The sequence below is a fragment of the Anomaloglossus baeobatrachus genome, chromosome 9, assembly GCF_048569485.1.
Source record: "Anomaloglossus baeobatrachus isolate aAnoBae1 chromosome 9, aAnoBae1.hap1, whole genome shotgun sequence".
In the NCBI taxonomy this organism is placed as follows: domain Eukaryota; kingdom Metazoa; phylum Chordata; class Amphibia; order Anura; family Aromobatidae; genus Anomaloglossus; species Anomaloglossus baeobatrachus.
The window spans coordinates 139159976-139173607 of NC_134361.1; positions in this window are offsets into that span (position 1 = coordinate 139159976).

The window sequence follows — 13632 nt, forward strand, 5'->3', positions numbered from 1 at the left end:
AACAAATAGGAGGCCCGTACCGTAAGTCATTGGTCCTTCTCCGCTGCATCCAAGGGACGTCCTCCGGGCTGTTGGCGAGCTGGATCCTCCCTGGGGGATTGACTCTTGACGGCAGCTGGAATGTGGCGAGGATCTTGGCTAGGTCTCCATCCATGCGGCAGACCAGGGCAGCTAGCTCCTCCATCATCCCGACGGGCGCTGCAGGGGCCGGTAGAGCCGGGAGAGGAGGTGCCACCGTGATGGGAGCGGTTTCAGCCGGCCACAGGGCCGCCTCAGGAGCGTCTGGCGTTGGGGCCTGCAGGGCCTTGATGGCCTGCTCTTTCAGCACGGCAAAGTCCAGATTGGGGTGTTCTAGGGCCCACAGCCATAGCTGCTTGCGGTCTTCCGCGGACCCCAGCCCTTGCAGGAATTGTTCCACTAGCATCTTATTGCTGTCCGCATCATTAATAGTGTCTACCCGCTTCAGTGTACGGAGAGCTGTTTGCAGGCGCAGGGCATAGTCTCTTATATTGTCCACAGGCCGTTGTCGGCAGTGATAAAACTGCATCTGCAGCTCCGCTTCTGTGCGGGTCTCAAAAGCGATTTGTAGTTTCTCGAAAATGGTAGTCACCGAGGCCCGGTCCGCATCGGTCCAGGTCTCCGTCTCCTGCTCAGCCGCACCGGTTAGCTGCCCTAGCAGTACCGCTGCCCGTTGCCTATCAGCCAAGGGATATAAATCGAGGACCGGGCTAATCTTTTTCCGGAACACCTGCAAAGCATCAGGCTTCCCATTGTACTGCGGTAGCCAGGTAGCACCGGGCATATAGGGCAGGGAGAACGGCATCACCTGGGCGACCGCGGGGCCCGCAGCCTCCCCCGCTCCTGCAGCCAGACCATGGGCTATCCAGTTTCCATCTACGGGTGTGGCGGCGGCTGCGACCGCCACTCCTCCAACAGCTCCGTCGGGCGCAGACATCTTTTTCCTGTTCCCCCTTGGTTCTCTTCAGCACTTCCGCTTGTTGGAGGCGGGGCTTCGCGTTCGCGCCTTCCCTGCTCGGGGAAGACGCTCGAGCGGGAGATTTTCGCGCCAAAGATGGCGGCGCTTCAAAATTTTCAGCCGGACGCCGCCGGCGGGGACCACAAGGCGCACTTCTACTGGTAAGTAGATGGCTTCAATCCTGTTTGTGACGCCAAGTATTGTCGCGGGCGGGGAGGACACCACCGCTGTGCTCGCTAACGCTCGGGTCCGGCGCTGCTGCGGCTGCTGCTCGGTGGCTCGAGCGGTGGGCCGGATCCGGGGACTCGAGCGGCGCTCCTCGCCTGTGAGTGAAAAGGGTGGTTGGTTTGGGGGATTCAGTCCGTGACGCCACCCACGGGTTGTGATGAAGATGGGTACCACCGCTGCTGGGGACGGGGATCCCGGTAGCGATGGTAGGGAGCAGCTGGGATGTTGTTTTCCCCCTCTGTGGGTAGGGTTCGGTGGTCCCGGGGCCCGGTGGTGTGACGGGGAGGCAGGGTTGGTGAGGTGCAGGGTTGCAGGGACAGCGTGGCTCAGTGCCGGATGGCACGGGTGTACTCACTCAGTAAGAGATGCACAAAGTCCTCGGTAAACCAAACGGCTGGATTGACGGGTCCCACAGCCAGCTGCAGTGTCTCTCCCCAGACAGGTGATGGCGGCTGTCTTTCCCTGCACCTTTGTGTACTGTTTGACTACGATGGGTCCCCAACGGTAGTCCGCTCCCTGGTGTATGGATGCCGGAGGAGCCCGTTTGCCCGCAGGCGCTGGCCCTTGGGTCTCTAGCCTTAGACGGTAGCCTTCTAATGGGTCTTTGGTAGTTAGGAAACTCCTGGGGTTCCTGTCACACTCGGATTTGACTGTTGACAGCTACTCCAAGCCTAGTCGGGGTCCGATGGCCATGCCTGTGTGTGCTGGCTTCACTTCGCTCGCCGGTCGGTACCGGCGGGCCACCGCCCATCCCCGGTCCTACGGTTCCGCGTTGATTCACCACTCCTGCAGACAGCCACCACCGTCTGCCAACCTTGTTGTCAGTGCCTGGGCCACAAACCCAGACACTCTCCACTTCACTCCTCTCACTTCCACCTCCTGGACTAAACTCCTCAACTGTTCTGTCACTTTTCCCCCCTCCCGGCCTGTGAACTCCTCGGTGGGTGAGGCCAACCGCTTGGCTCCGCCCCACCTGGTGTGAACATCAGACCCTGGAGGGAGGCAACAAGGGTTTTGTGTTTGGCTAATGTTACTGTCTAATGGGGGTGGGGGTGTATGTATGTTACCTGTGACAACCTGGCTAGTCCAGGGCACCACACTGGAGCTCCACTTAGCTCCAGCCCACACTCCTCTCCAAACTGAACTTCAGACTACTCTGCTTTGTTTTTCCGCCCCGGGCTGTCTGGACCCCTGGGTGGGCGTGTCCCAACTGCCTGGTCATGCCCACTGGTGTGTCTATCTTTCCCTAAGGGGGGGTGACTAGGGTTTCTGGTTGGCTGTGTGTTTCCTAGAGGGGGAAGGTGTTATGCGGGGGCCTATTTGTGACTACCTTTATTTGCCAGGGCGTCACATTAGCATCAACATCTCCAGTGCACAAAGCAAGATCCATAAAGGCATGATTTGTTGAGCTTTGTGGGAAAGCAGGGGCATACATAGAAATCATAAGCCACCATAGCAAAAGTCCTAATTGCGCCTCCCCCCCAAAAAAAAATATACTTGGCAGGGTCACAGAAGAGCAACTTTGTAGCTTTTACAAAGTGTGTGTTATTCTATCGAAGCCCCTACATTCCCTATTATTACCCCAAGAAGTATGATGCCAACAAAAATGCCTCCAAATACAGTAAATTACCCCAACAGTACCCTCAACATGAACAGTATGATGGCCCTATTGTATCCCCCTGTAAAGTATGGTGACCCCAACACAGAATGATATTCTTACTGTGACCCCCAACACAGCCCTTCACACAACATGATGGCCCTCATACAGTCCTTCATGCAGTATAATGGCCCTCCATTAATTATAATGGCCTCTACCCTCCACACCATTCAATGGCCTCCACAAACCGTCCAAACAGTATAATTGCCCCTACAAATCTCTCCAAATAGCATAATGTCACTCCCACAAGCCTCCATACAGTATGATGGGCCCCAAACAAACCTCCACATTTTATAATTGCTTGTATACAGTATAATGGCTCTAACTAGCACTTAAAACCGTATAATGTCTCTGACATAGTCCTCCAAACAGTAAAATGGCCCCCACATAGTCTTGCAAACAGTATAATAAACCCCACCCACATAGCCCTGCAAACAATATAATGGCCCCTCACATAGCCCTCCAAGTAGTAGAATAGCTCCCACATAGCCCTCCACATGGTATAATGGTCCAAACACAGTCTTCTAAACAGCATAATAGCTTCCACACAATCCTCAATACAGTATAATGGCACCTCACACATATCTCCACATTGTATAATTGCTCACATACAGTATCATGGTTCCCACTAGCCCTGCAAACAGTACAATAGCCTCCACAAAGCCCTGCAAACAATATAATGTCTGCCCATAGCCATGCAAAGGTATAATGGACCCCCACATAGCCCTCCAAACTGTTTAATGGCCCCCATATAGCCCTGAAAACACAATATTACCCCCACATAGCCCTCCATAGTGTATAAAAGTCCACACATAGCCCTCCATATAGTATAATGGCCCCCCACATAGCCTGCCATATAGTTTAATGGGCCTCATATAGCCTCTATATAGTATAATGGGGCCCACATAGCCCCCCCCCATATGGTATCATGGGTCCTACATAGCCTTCCACATAGTAAAGTATAATGGGACCCACATAGCTTACATATAGTATAATGCACCCCCTCACACTCAGAGTCTTCCATATAGTAAAATGCCCACACATAGCCTGCCATATGGTGTAATGGGACCCACAGTGCTTTCCATATGGCATAATGCACCCCTCATAGCCCTCAAAATAGTATAATGGCCCCCATGATGTAATCATTGATTAAGAAAAATACTCACCTCTCCTCATTCTCCCACTGCACTAGTCTTGGCAGTACGTGTTCTGAAGCTCTGCACTGCTCAGCACAGCGGGCACAATGTAGGGACTTCACCATGCCCATTGTGCTTAGACATCAGAACTCAGACAGAGGGAGAGTAATGGAGGAGGTAACTGGCAACATCCTCTTCCATCATTGCTTTCAACTGTATCAGACATCCAGGATACAAATTCAGTTGAAAGTGCAATGATGGGCAGAGGGAGGAGGGCAGGTGTCAGCGCTGGCATCGTGCCCCCAGACTCACGGGCCTCATAGCTGCCATGTGGTCTCCTGCTATTGGTGGTACACCACAGTGGGGAAGAACTCGATTGGCAGCACAAAGCTCTGAATTAAACCTCATTCAACATCTTTAGAATGAACTAGAATGGAGATTGTGAGCCAGACTCTCTAACCCAACATTATAGTTGAGTGGATCGGTTATAATCCGGGTCCGGCGGATCCGGATCGGGTTGCCGCCGAAGTCCGGATCCGATCCGGAATCCGCGGTCATGTAAATGAATCCGGGACCAGAGAGAGAAAAAAAAACAAAAAAAACGGATCCGGATCGTGCACCCCGAATCCCAGGTCCGCTCAACACTACCCAACATCAGTGTCTAACCTCACAAATGCTCTTCTGGATGAATTGGCAAAAATTACCACAAACACACGCCAAAACTTATAGAAAGTGTTTCCAATAGAGTGGGAGCTGTTTTAGTTGCGAAGGGACTAACTACATATTAATGCTTATGGATTTAGAATGGGACGCCACTCGATACTTTTGTACATATAGTATGTGTTGATTGTACTGATCATGGAGGCACACATATATTAATTTAACCTTACGCTAATATTCCAGAAGTCATTTGTACATATATTATTATTAGTGTTGAGCGAGTATGCTTGTCACTACTTGGTACTCGCACGAGTATCACTGTACTCGGGCTACTCGGCGGGGACGAGTAATCTCGCGATACTCGTGCTGTACTCGTGGTCTTCATCCCTGCATGTTGGCGCTCTTTTGAGAGCCAGCCCTCATGCAGGGATTGGCTGGCAGACCACTGCAATGCCACAGCCCTGTTAGTTGTGGAATTGCAGTGATTGGCTGGCCTGCACAGCATGACCGAGCCTTTATACCGGCGGGCGCGCTGTGCTCTGCACACAGCCATCCAGACAGTCAGTGCAGGGAGAGTGTTGCTGCTTCAGGGAAAGGTTTGCGGCCCTTTATAGCTATTTCCGTAGCAGGGCTGCAAACAGTGTGACCAGAAGTCCTTCTCAAGACTATTGTAGTTGTATACAGGCAGGCAGGGTATAGCCAGGTCGGAGTACAGGAGCAGAGTCCTTCTCAGGACTATTGTTGCTGTATACAGGCAGGGCAGGCAGGGTATAGCCAGGTTGGAATACAGGCTAGTGACCAGAAGAGTCCTAGTCAGGACTATTGTAGCTGTATACAGGCAGGCAGGCAGGGTATATAGCCATTCCTAGTGGTGACCGTATACCAGCCTTCATCATATCTGGGGCTGGTGTACACAGTCTAAAACAGTCCTGATAGTGTCAGACTTCTCAGTAATTGTCGCTCCTAAAAACCTGTTAGGTTCTTAGTGCGTCCGTGCTTGCATTTAAAAACCGCACGTGTGTGCCTGTCGGTGGCAGCGTACAGATGCACGTTTTGCACAAACTAGTACATAACGCACAAGTCTAGTGAATAATACACGTCAGTCAGCAGTGTCTGATAGTGTCAAATTTCTCAGTAATTGTCGCTCCTAAAAACCTGTTAGGTTCTTAGTGCGTCCGTGCTTGCATTTAAAAACCGCACGTGTGTGCCTGCCGTTGGCAGCGTACAGGTGCACTTGTGTGCGTTTTGCACAAACTTGTATATAACGCACAAGTCTAGCGAATACACGTCAGCACAGCATTCCAAAATGCGCAAGGGCGTTGTCAACGAACAAGGAAGTGGACGTGATGGTGGTGCAGGCAGAGGCCGAGGTCGTGGGCAAGCTCTAATTTCGCCACAACAAAGGGCCACATCTACTCGCTTGCACGTCCTGTCCCAAATTCTTGGGGACCGCAGCAGTACACCGCCCTTGAACCAAGACCAGTGTCAACAGGTTGTTAGTTGGATAGCGGATAATGCTTCCAGTCAGATTGGCACCACCACAAACACTCTGTCTTCCACACGGTCAAGTGTCAGTAGCCGTGATACTGCACCGCACATTTCAGAACCTGATCCTCCTTCCTACCACCAGGCTGAGTACACGTCCACGGACATTACTGATCCCACACTTGGACACTCGGAAGAGCTGTTCACGTTTCCATTCGCACATTCTGGCCTCTCGCCAGCTCCTGTTGAAGTGGGTCATGAGGAGATCGTATGTACATGACCAGCTGAGGGAGGATTCTCCGGTCGTGATGTCTGTGTAACCAAACCCCCTTATCCTCTAAGAATAAACACACGGACTGCATACGACTTGGTTCAAAATGGCCACAGCAGCCTTTTATTGCCTATTGTTTTACAAACTAGCACCTTAGGGACGCCGTCCAACGGGCGACCCAAAACAACCACATAACGGTAACAATAGACAATAACATTTACAATACCCCCCGGGGTAGGCCCAGTCCACTAACTACTACTCCCCCTGTCCCCGGCCGCAACACAGCGACCCAGAGACGAGGTGCCAATCACCCACGGATTGACCCCCACACTTTGGCAGAGCCCCGTGCCTGCCACATCCCAGAAACCGAGAGCCACCATACCAAGACAATGACTCCCGGTCCAGCCACCAATCACTTCCAAACCTCTGGACCAGACCTACCCCCACCGCTGCTGTGACAAAGAGTATCCCAACTACCCAAAAAACATCCCCCACATAACAACACAAAGGGAGGGTGGGCGGGGATCGTTCGGCGTCCGGAAACAGAAGAGGAGGTAACTCTTCCCTCTCCCAGACTAACCCTTTCCCTGCTCCTCCTCTTCCTCCCCGGCTAAGACCATCCCCCAATGCCATATTAGGCATACACACCACTGTCTCTATTAACCCCATCACTCCCTACCTCCCCCTTGGTCATGTCGCCCCTCCCCCCCAAGTGGGTCCGTGGCTTTCTTGACCAGCTGAGGGAGGATTCTCCGGTCGTGATGTCTGTGTAACCAAACCCCCTTATCCTCTAAGAATAAACACACGGACTGCATGCGACTTGGTTCAAAATGGCCACAGCAGCCTTTTATTGCCTATTGTTTTACAAACTAGCACCTTAGGGACGCCGTCCAACGGGCGACCCAAAACAACCACATAACGGTAACAATAGACAATAACATTTACAATACCCCCCGGGGTAGGCCCAGTCCACTAACTACTACTCCCCCTGTCCCCGGCCGCAACACACCGACCCAGAGACGAGGTGCCAATCACCCACGGATTGACCCCCACACTTTGGCAGAACCCCATGCCTGCCACATCCCGGAAACCGAGAGCCACAATACCAAGACAATGACTCCCGGTCCAGCCACCAAGCACTTCCAAACCTCTGGACCAGACCAACCCCCACCGCCACAGGACAGACCACGTGACACCTTACGTGGCCTGGACCCGCCACACACCAAAAGCACGCTCCACACCATCCTGCAGACCCAACGCCCATAAATCCAGACCGACCTCGTTGAGGTGCACACCATCACCCCTCCGAAATCGCCAATCTGCCGGCTCCAAATCCCTGTGGCTTACCACAATCCCACCATTCCTGGTCACAAACCTAGCCACCACCCTATTCACCTGGGCCCTGGCCTTATTAACCTTCTCCACCGACCGAGCCCCTCTCCATGCCAACCTGGTCACTATGTCAGACCATACGACCAGCAAACCAGGATACCGCTTCCACAACTGCAGTATGTCAATCTTTATGTCTCGGATCAAATCCCGCGACGCCCTGGCACCAAGATCATTACCCCCAACATGTAATACCAGCACATCCGGGGGCCGCTCAACTTTACAATGGAAACGAAATTCCGTGACCACCCTGCCCCACTCCATGCCCCGAACTCCGATCCATCGAACAGTCGCCTGCGCACGATCCAAACCCAGCTGTCGACCATTCGGGCGGACCTCAGCCCGACGGGCACCCCAAAATACGAAGGAGTGCCCCAAGATCCAGATCAGGCACTTCCCTATAACAAATAAAACAAAACGAAAATATCAAAACCAATAACAGCACAACCACCAACACAGCTAGAAACACCCCTTTCCTCAAACCTACCGCACGTAACCAAAGTACCATGATGCTACAACAACTGTGGTCTCACATACCGCCGAAAACAAGAAGATTCCCATCTACCAATACGCTTTACCACCTCATCTCCAAGCCCCCAACGAGTTGCCTCCGTTGCTGCACCAATTCGGAATGAATGCGACCCGAATTCCTCCGGGCGCTCCCCCGCGTTACGTAGACTTAGCCGCAGCACCGCCACAAACTGAAACCTCAACAAAAACGACCCATTCAAATGCCGCAACAACGGGCCAGGTAAGCCTCCCCTCACGGCCATAAATCTCTCGACTAAACGCACAGGGCACAATTCCTCTCCTGGAACCGCATATAACACCACCAATCTACCACGGCCCAGCTGATCCATTTTTGACCGGCGAATCCGGCACTCCACCTGACTACCGCTCACTCGCACGTCCTCAAGCATCAAACCACCACCCGTCACCCTGGACGGGCTCACCAGCTCGCCTATCCGGAACGCCCCATAAAAAGCGAGACCGAAAGCCGTTGTAAACAGAACCGTCTCGTACACAGACTCACAAATGCCGCTCAGGCCACCCACCATCCGTCTCAACAAACCGAACGATACAGGACGCCTCTTGTCCCTCTCCCGTACGCCGCGGCGAAAACCCCGCAAAGCCTGACGAACCCGAAAATCCTGTGAAACATCACGCTCTCCTCTCATTTTTAACCAAAACGCCACTGCCGACACCCGATGTGCCACAGCCGATGCCGATCGCCTGGCTGAAAAATCCGTACTCACCAACGACAACAAAGCCACCAAGTAATCCACGCTCTCCCCACCAAACATCAGACACAACAACTCCTCCCATTCAGCCCACACCTTAGCATACCGGCACCAAGTCACCTCGGTCACCGAGTTCCGAATCAAGTCTGAGATCACCGCCTCACCAGATGCCACAAATCCTCGGGACACTCCACTCCAACTTCGTCCGCCCACGGCAACAGCGCCCGAAACCTGCTGAACTGAAAACGAGACAAAGCATCAGCCACCTCGTTGTCCACACCCGGAACGTGCCTTGCCACTACCTGCACATTCAACTGCAGACATCTCAACACTAAATGCCGCAAATACACCACCACCGGCTCCGACTTAGCAGACAAGTTGTTAATCGCGTGCACCACCGCCTGGTTATCACAATGAAAACACACTTTCCTTCCGGCAAAGTGCGACCCCCATAGCTCCACTGCCACTACAATGGGGAATAGCTCTAACAGAGCCAAATTCCTAACCAAGCCGCTCTCCCGCCACGCCTGTGGCCACTGCCCGACACACCAATGACCTCTGAAAACAGCCCCAAACCCGGCCGACCCCGCCGCATCCGTAAACAGCTGCAACGCCCCGTTAGACGCCACCCTCTCCATCACCAGCATCCGGCCGTTAAAATGCTGCAAAAATTGATCCCATACTTCCAAATCGTCCCTGATCGCCTTTGTGATCCGCACAAAATGCGCCGGCAACCTTACCCCGGCCGTCGCCGTCGCCAAACGCCTCGCAAACACTCTCCCCATCGGCACAATTCTGCAAGCAAAATTCAATTTTCCAAGCAAGGACTGCACCGCCTTAAGCCGCACCTTCTTTGCCGCTTTTACCCCCGTCACTGCTGTCCTCAAATCACGGACCTTCTCCGCTGGCAACCTGCATTCCATAGCAATGGAGTCAATTTCAATTCCCAGAAAACACATCACCGGCGCCGGGCCTTCCGTCTTATCCGGCGCCAAAGGAATCCCGAAGCTGGCCGCAACTTTTTGCAACGCAAATAGCAAACCCGCACAAACCATCGAACCCGCCGGCCCGACACACAGGAAATCGTCCAAGTAATGAATGATGGACGTAAGCCCGGACACGTCCCGAACCACCCACTCAACAAACGAACTAAATGCCTCAAAGTACGAACACGAAATGGAACAGGCCATTGGCAAACAACGATCAACATAATAACTGCCATCCCACCAGCAACCCAACAAATGCTGACTATCTGGATGAACCGGTAACAACCGAAACGCCGCTTCCACATCCGCCTTTGCCATCAATGCACCCCGCCCCGCCGCCCTAACCAGGTCCAACGCCTTATCGAACGACACATAATATACCGCCGACAACTCCGGTGCAATGCCATCATTCACCGATAACCCTTCCGGGTAAGACAAATGATGAATCAGCCAAAATTTATTCCGCTCCTTCTTTGGTACCACCCCCAACGGCGAAACCACCAAATTCCCGCACGGCGGGGCGACATAAGGACCGCCCATCCTGCCCAAAGCCACCTCCTTTTCCAGCTTCTCATCCACCACTTCCGGATGATCTCGAGCGGAACACAAATTACGATACGGCGGGCCCGACGCATTAACAACCGACGGAATATGAAAACCATCGGAAAAACCAGAACATAACAACGCCGCAGCCTCCTCGTCCGGATACCTATTTAAAAACGGAACCATCACTTCTACCTTCACCAGCGTCGTCCCTCTTACCAGCCCCATCACCAGCCTTTCCTTTTCCTTTTTTAAAACATTTGGACAAGCTATGTCCCCCTCCACATCCGGAGCATTCATGCTTAAAACGGCACGCCGCTCCAAACCTACACTGCCCTTCATTGTACTGCCAACACAAACCTTTTTTGAAACTTGCCGGGGACCCGGCCCCCGAACCCCCGGCGCCCCCCCGAAAGGGCTGAGCCGGTGCCGACATCAGTCGCATCCATAAGGAAATATCCTTATGGTCCCAATGCATATCTGGCCGCAATGCCTTCCGCTGCCTAAATTGCTCGTCGTAGCGCAGCCACGCCAGCCCGCCATAAACTCGATAAGCCTCCCCTATCGCATCCATGTAGCCGAACAAAGCCGAACAATGCTCCGGCTCCTTCTCCCCGACCACGCTCGCCAAAATCGCAAATGCCTGTAGCCAGTTGGCAAAAGTCTGAGGAATAAGCCTATAACGGCGCTTTTCCTCCTCGTCCTTCTCCTTTTTGGAGTCACTCGGCTTAACCCTATCCAAATTAAATTTCTCCAGGGGAAGCAGAGAAAATATCTCTACATATTCCCCCTTCCAAATTTTTTCCCGCACCTCCTTTTTTAAATGGGCCCCCAGCGGGCCTTCAAAACAAACATAAACTTCGCTTTTAGCCCTATCATCTAAGCGCACCACCTCATCCTCCTTCTCCTTTTCCTTCTCCTTTTTCTTCTCCTTTTCCCCCCCCGTCTCACTCCCCCCTTCGCCCCCCCCTTTACTCGCACCCGCTCCGTCACCCCCTGTCACCGACGAGGCCCCTAAACTGGCTGCACCCACCCACGCCGCCACCGGCGCCTGGGCCCCCTCCCCCACCGCTCCCGAAGCCGCCGCCAGCCCCTGCAACAGCCCCAACAATTGACTCCACACAGCTAAACCAGCGGACGCTGCCGTAGCCGCAGCCGCCCCCCCCCCGAAATCCCCCGCCAGCGCAGCCCCTGCCGCCTCCGCGGCCGTCTCACCCGACCGCCGCTCGGCGTCCCCCGAGACCGGCCCCTCGCTGTCCTCCGTCTGTCGTCCATCCGACTCCTCCTAAACGAAAGCCTCTTCCCCCTCCTCGCCGACATCCGGGGGGCGCCGCCGCAGCACCCCCCCACCACGGCCGCCAGACAGGGCCGCCGCGAGGGCAGAGTCATCCCCGCTCCATCTCTTGCCCCGGGGTGACAACCCAGGAGACCGTCCTGTCCCCCGCGCCGGCACCCCGGGCCTCGATCTCTTGCGCCCGCCCCCCTGCCGACTGCAAGGGGCCTCTGGGCGTGGACGAACAGACGCCCGGCTCCGGGTCTCAGCCGTCGTCGCCTCTGGCCCTCCTGGGCTATTGCAGGCCTCCGTCCGCCGAGTCCTCCCGCTCCCACGGGAGACTGCCACATCCAGGGGCTGCACAGCGGTACTGAGTGACCCGGCGGTCGCCGCAGGGCTCCCGCCATCACTCCTTCTCTCAGCCGCACCGGGGTCAGGCACCGCAGACCTCCCCCCGGCACCGGACCTACCGCCACGTGCAGCCCCGCGGTCCCCCCGCCGACTGCAGGGGGATCTGCTGGCCTCTCTCCTGTGCCGAGCGCGCTCCCGGCCTGGAGCCGCTGCACTCACAGTAAATCCAGCCCGGAGGCCGGGACCGGAAGTAGGCCCCGTGCTGGCCACTCCCACCTCCCGACCGCCGCGGCTGGAGCGAAGATTCCTCCCGCCGGCCTCTGCAGCAGCAAGACGCTGCTGCTGCGCTGCACTCTGCGGAGGGTCCCTGGAGGGACTCTTACATCTCCTCCTCGCCCCCCCCCGCGCCCGTAGAATACCTGCGGGGGGGCCGCGACTGGCGCCCGCCGCTGCTGGGGGGACGAGGGGCAAGCGCCGACGGGTTAACCCCGGCAGCCCTGATGTGGGACTGCACTGCCAGGGGCCCGTGCGCTGCGACCGCTGCCTGAATCAGACGCTGGAGCTCCTGAAGGTCTGCCATGGAGGTGCACGTCCAGATCGTTCGGCGTCCGGAAACAGAAGAGGAGGTAACTCTTCCCTCTCCCAGACTAACCCTTTCCCTGCTCCTCCTCTTCCTCCCTGGCTAAGACCATCCCCCAATGCCATATTAGGCATACACACCACTGTCCCTATTAACCCCATCACTCCCTACCTCCCCCTTGGTCATGTCGCCCCTCCCCCCCAAGTGGGTCCGTGGCTTTCTGATGCCCAAATATTTGAGCAGCCACGTTCTCACGAAGTTGGCAACGTGTCTCAACAAGGGGTGGATGATGATGAGACACAATTGTCAGGAAGTCAGGAGGAGGAGCAGGGTGCAGAAGAGGAAGACGACGTGGTGGATGATCCAGTAACTGACCCAACCTGGCAGGAGGATATGCAGAGCGAGGACAGCAGTGCACAGGGGGAGGGAGGCGTAGCATCCCAACAGGCAGTAAGAAGCAGGGTGGTGGCTCCAGGCAGAAGTCAGGCAACCGTTCCCTGGAACAACAACATGACACAAGGTGCCTGTACAAATGTTAGGTCTTCCCGAGTCTGGCAGTTTTTTAAGTTGGCTCCAGATGATTCTAAAAAGGCCATTTGCAACACCTGCCATGCCAGCATCAGCAGGGGTACCAAAACTAGCAGCCTGACCACCACCAGCATGATCAGGCACATGTCAGCCAAGCACCCGACTTTGTGGGATGTACAACAGAGTCGAGGAGCAGTGCTTGCTGATGTCACTGCTATGTCTTCGCTTGTTGTGCATGCGAGCCAATCCCCTATCCATGCTGCCTGCGAACAAGCCTCCTCCGGCCATGCACCTGCAGTTGCATACGCAGAAAGAACACCATCATCAA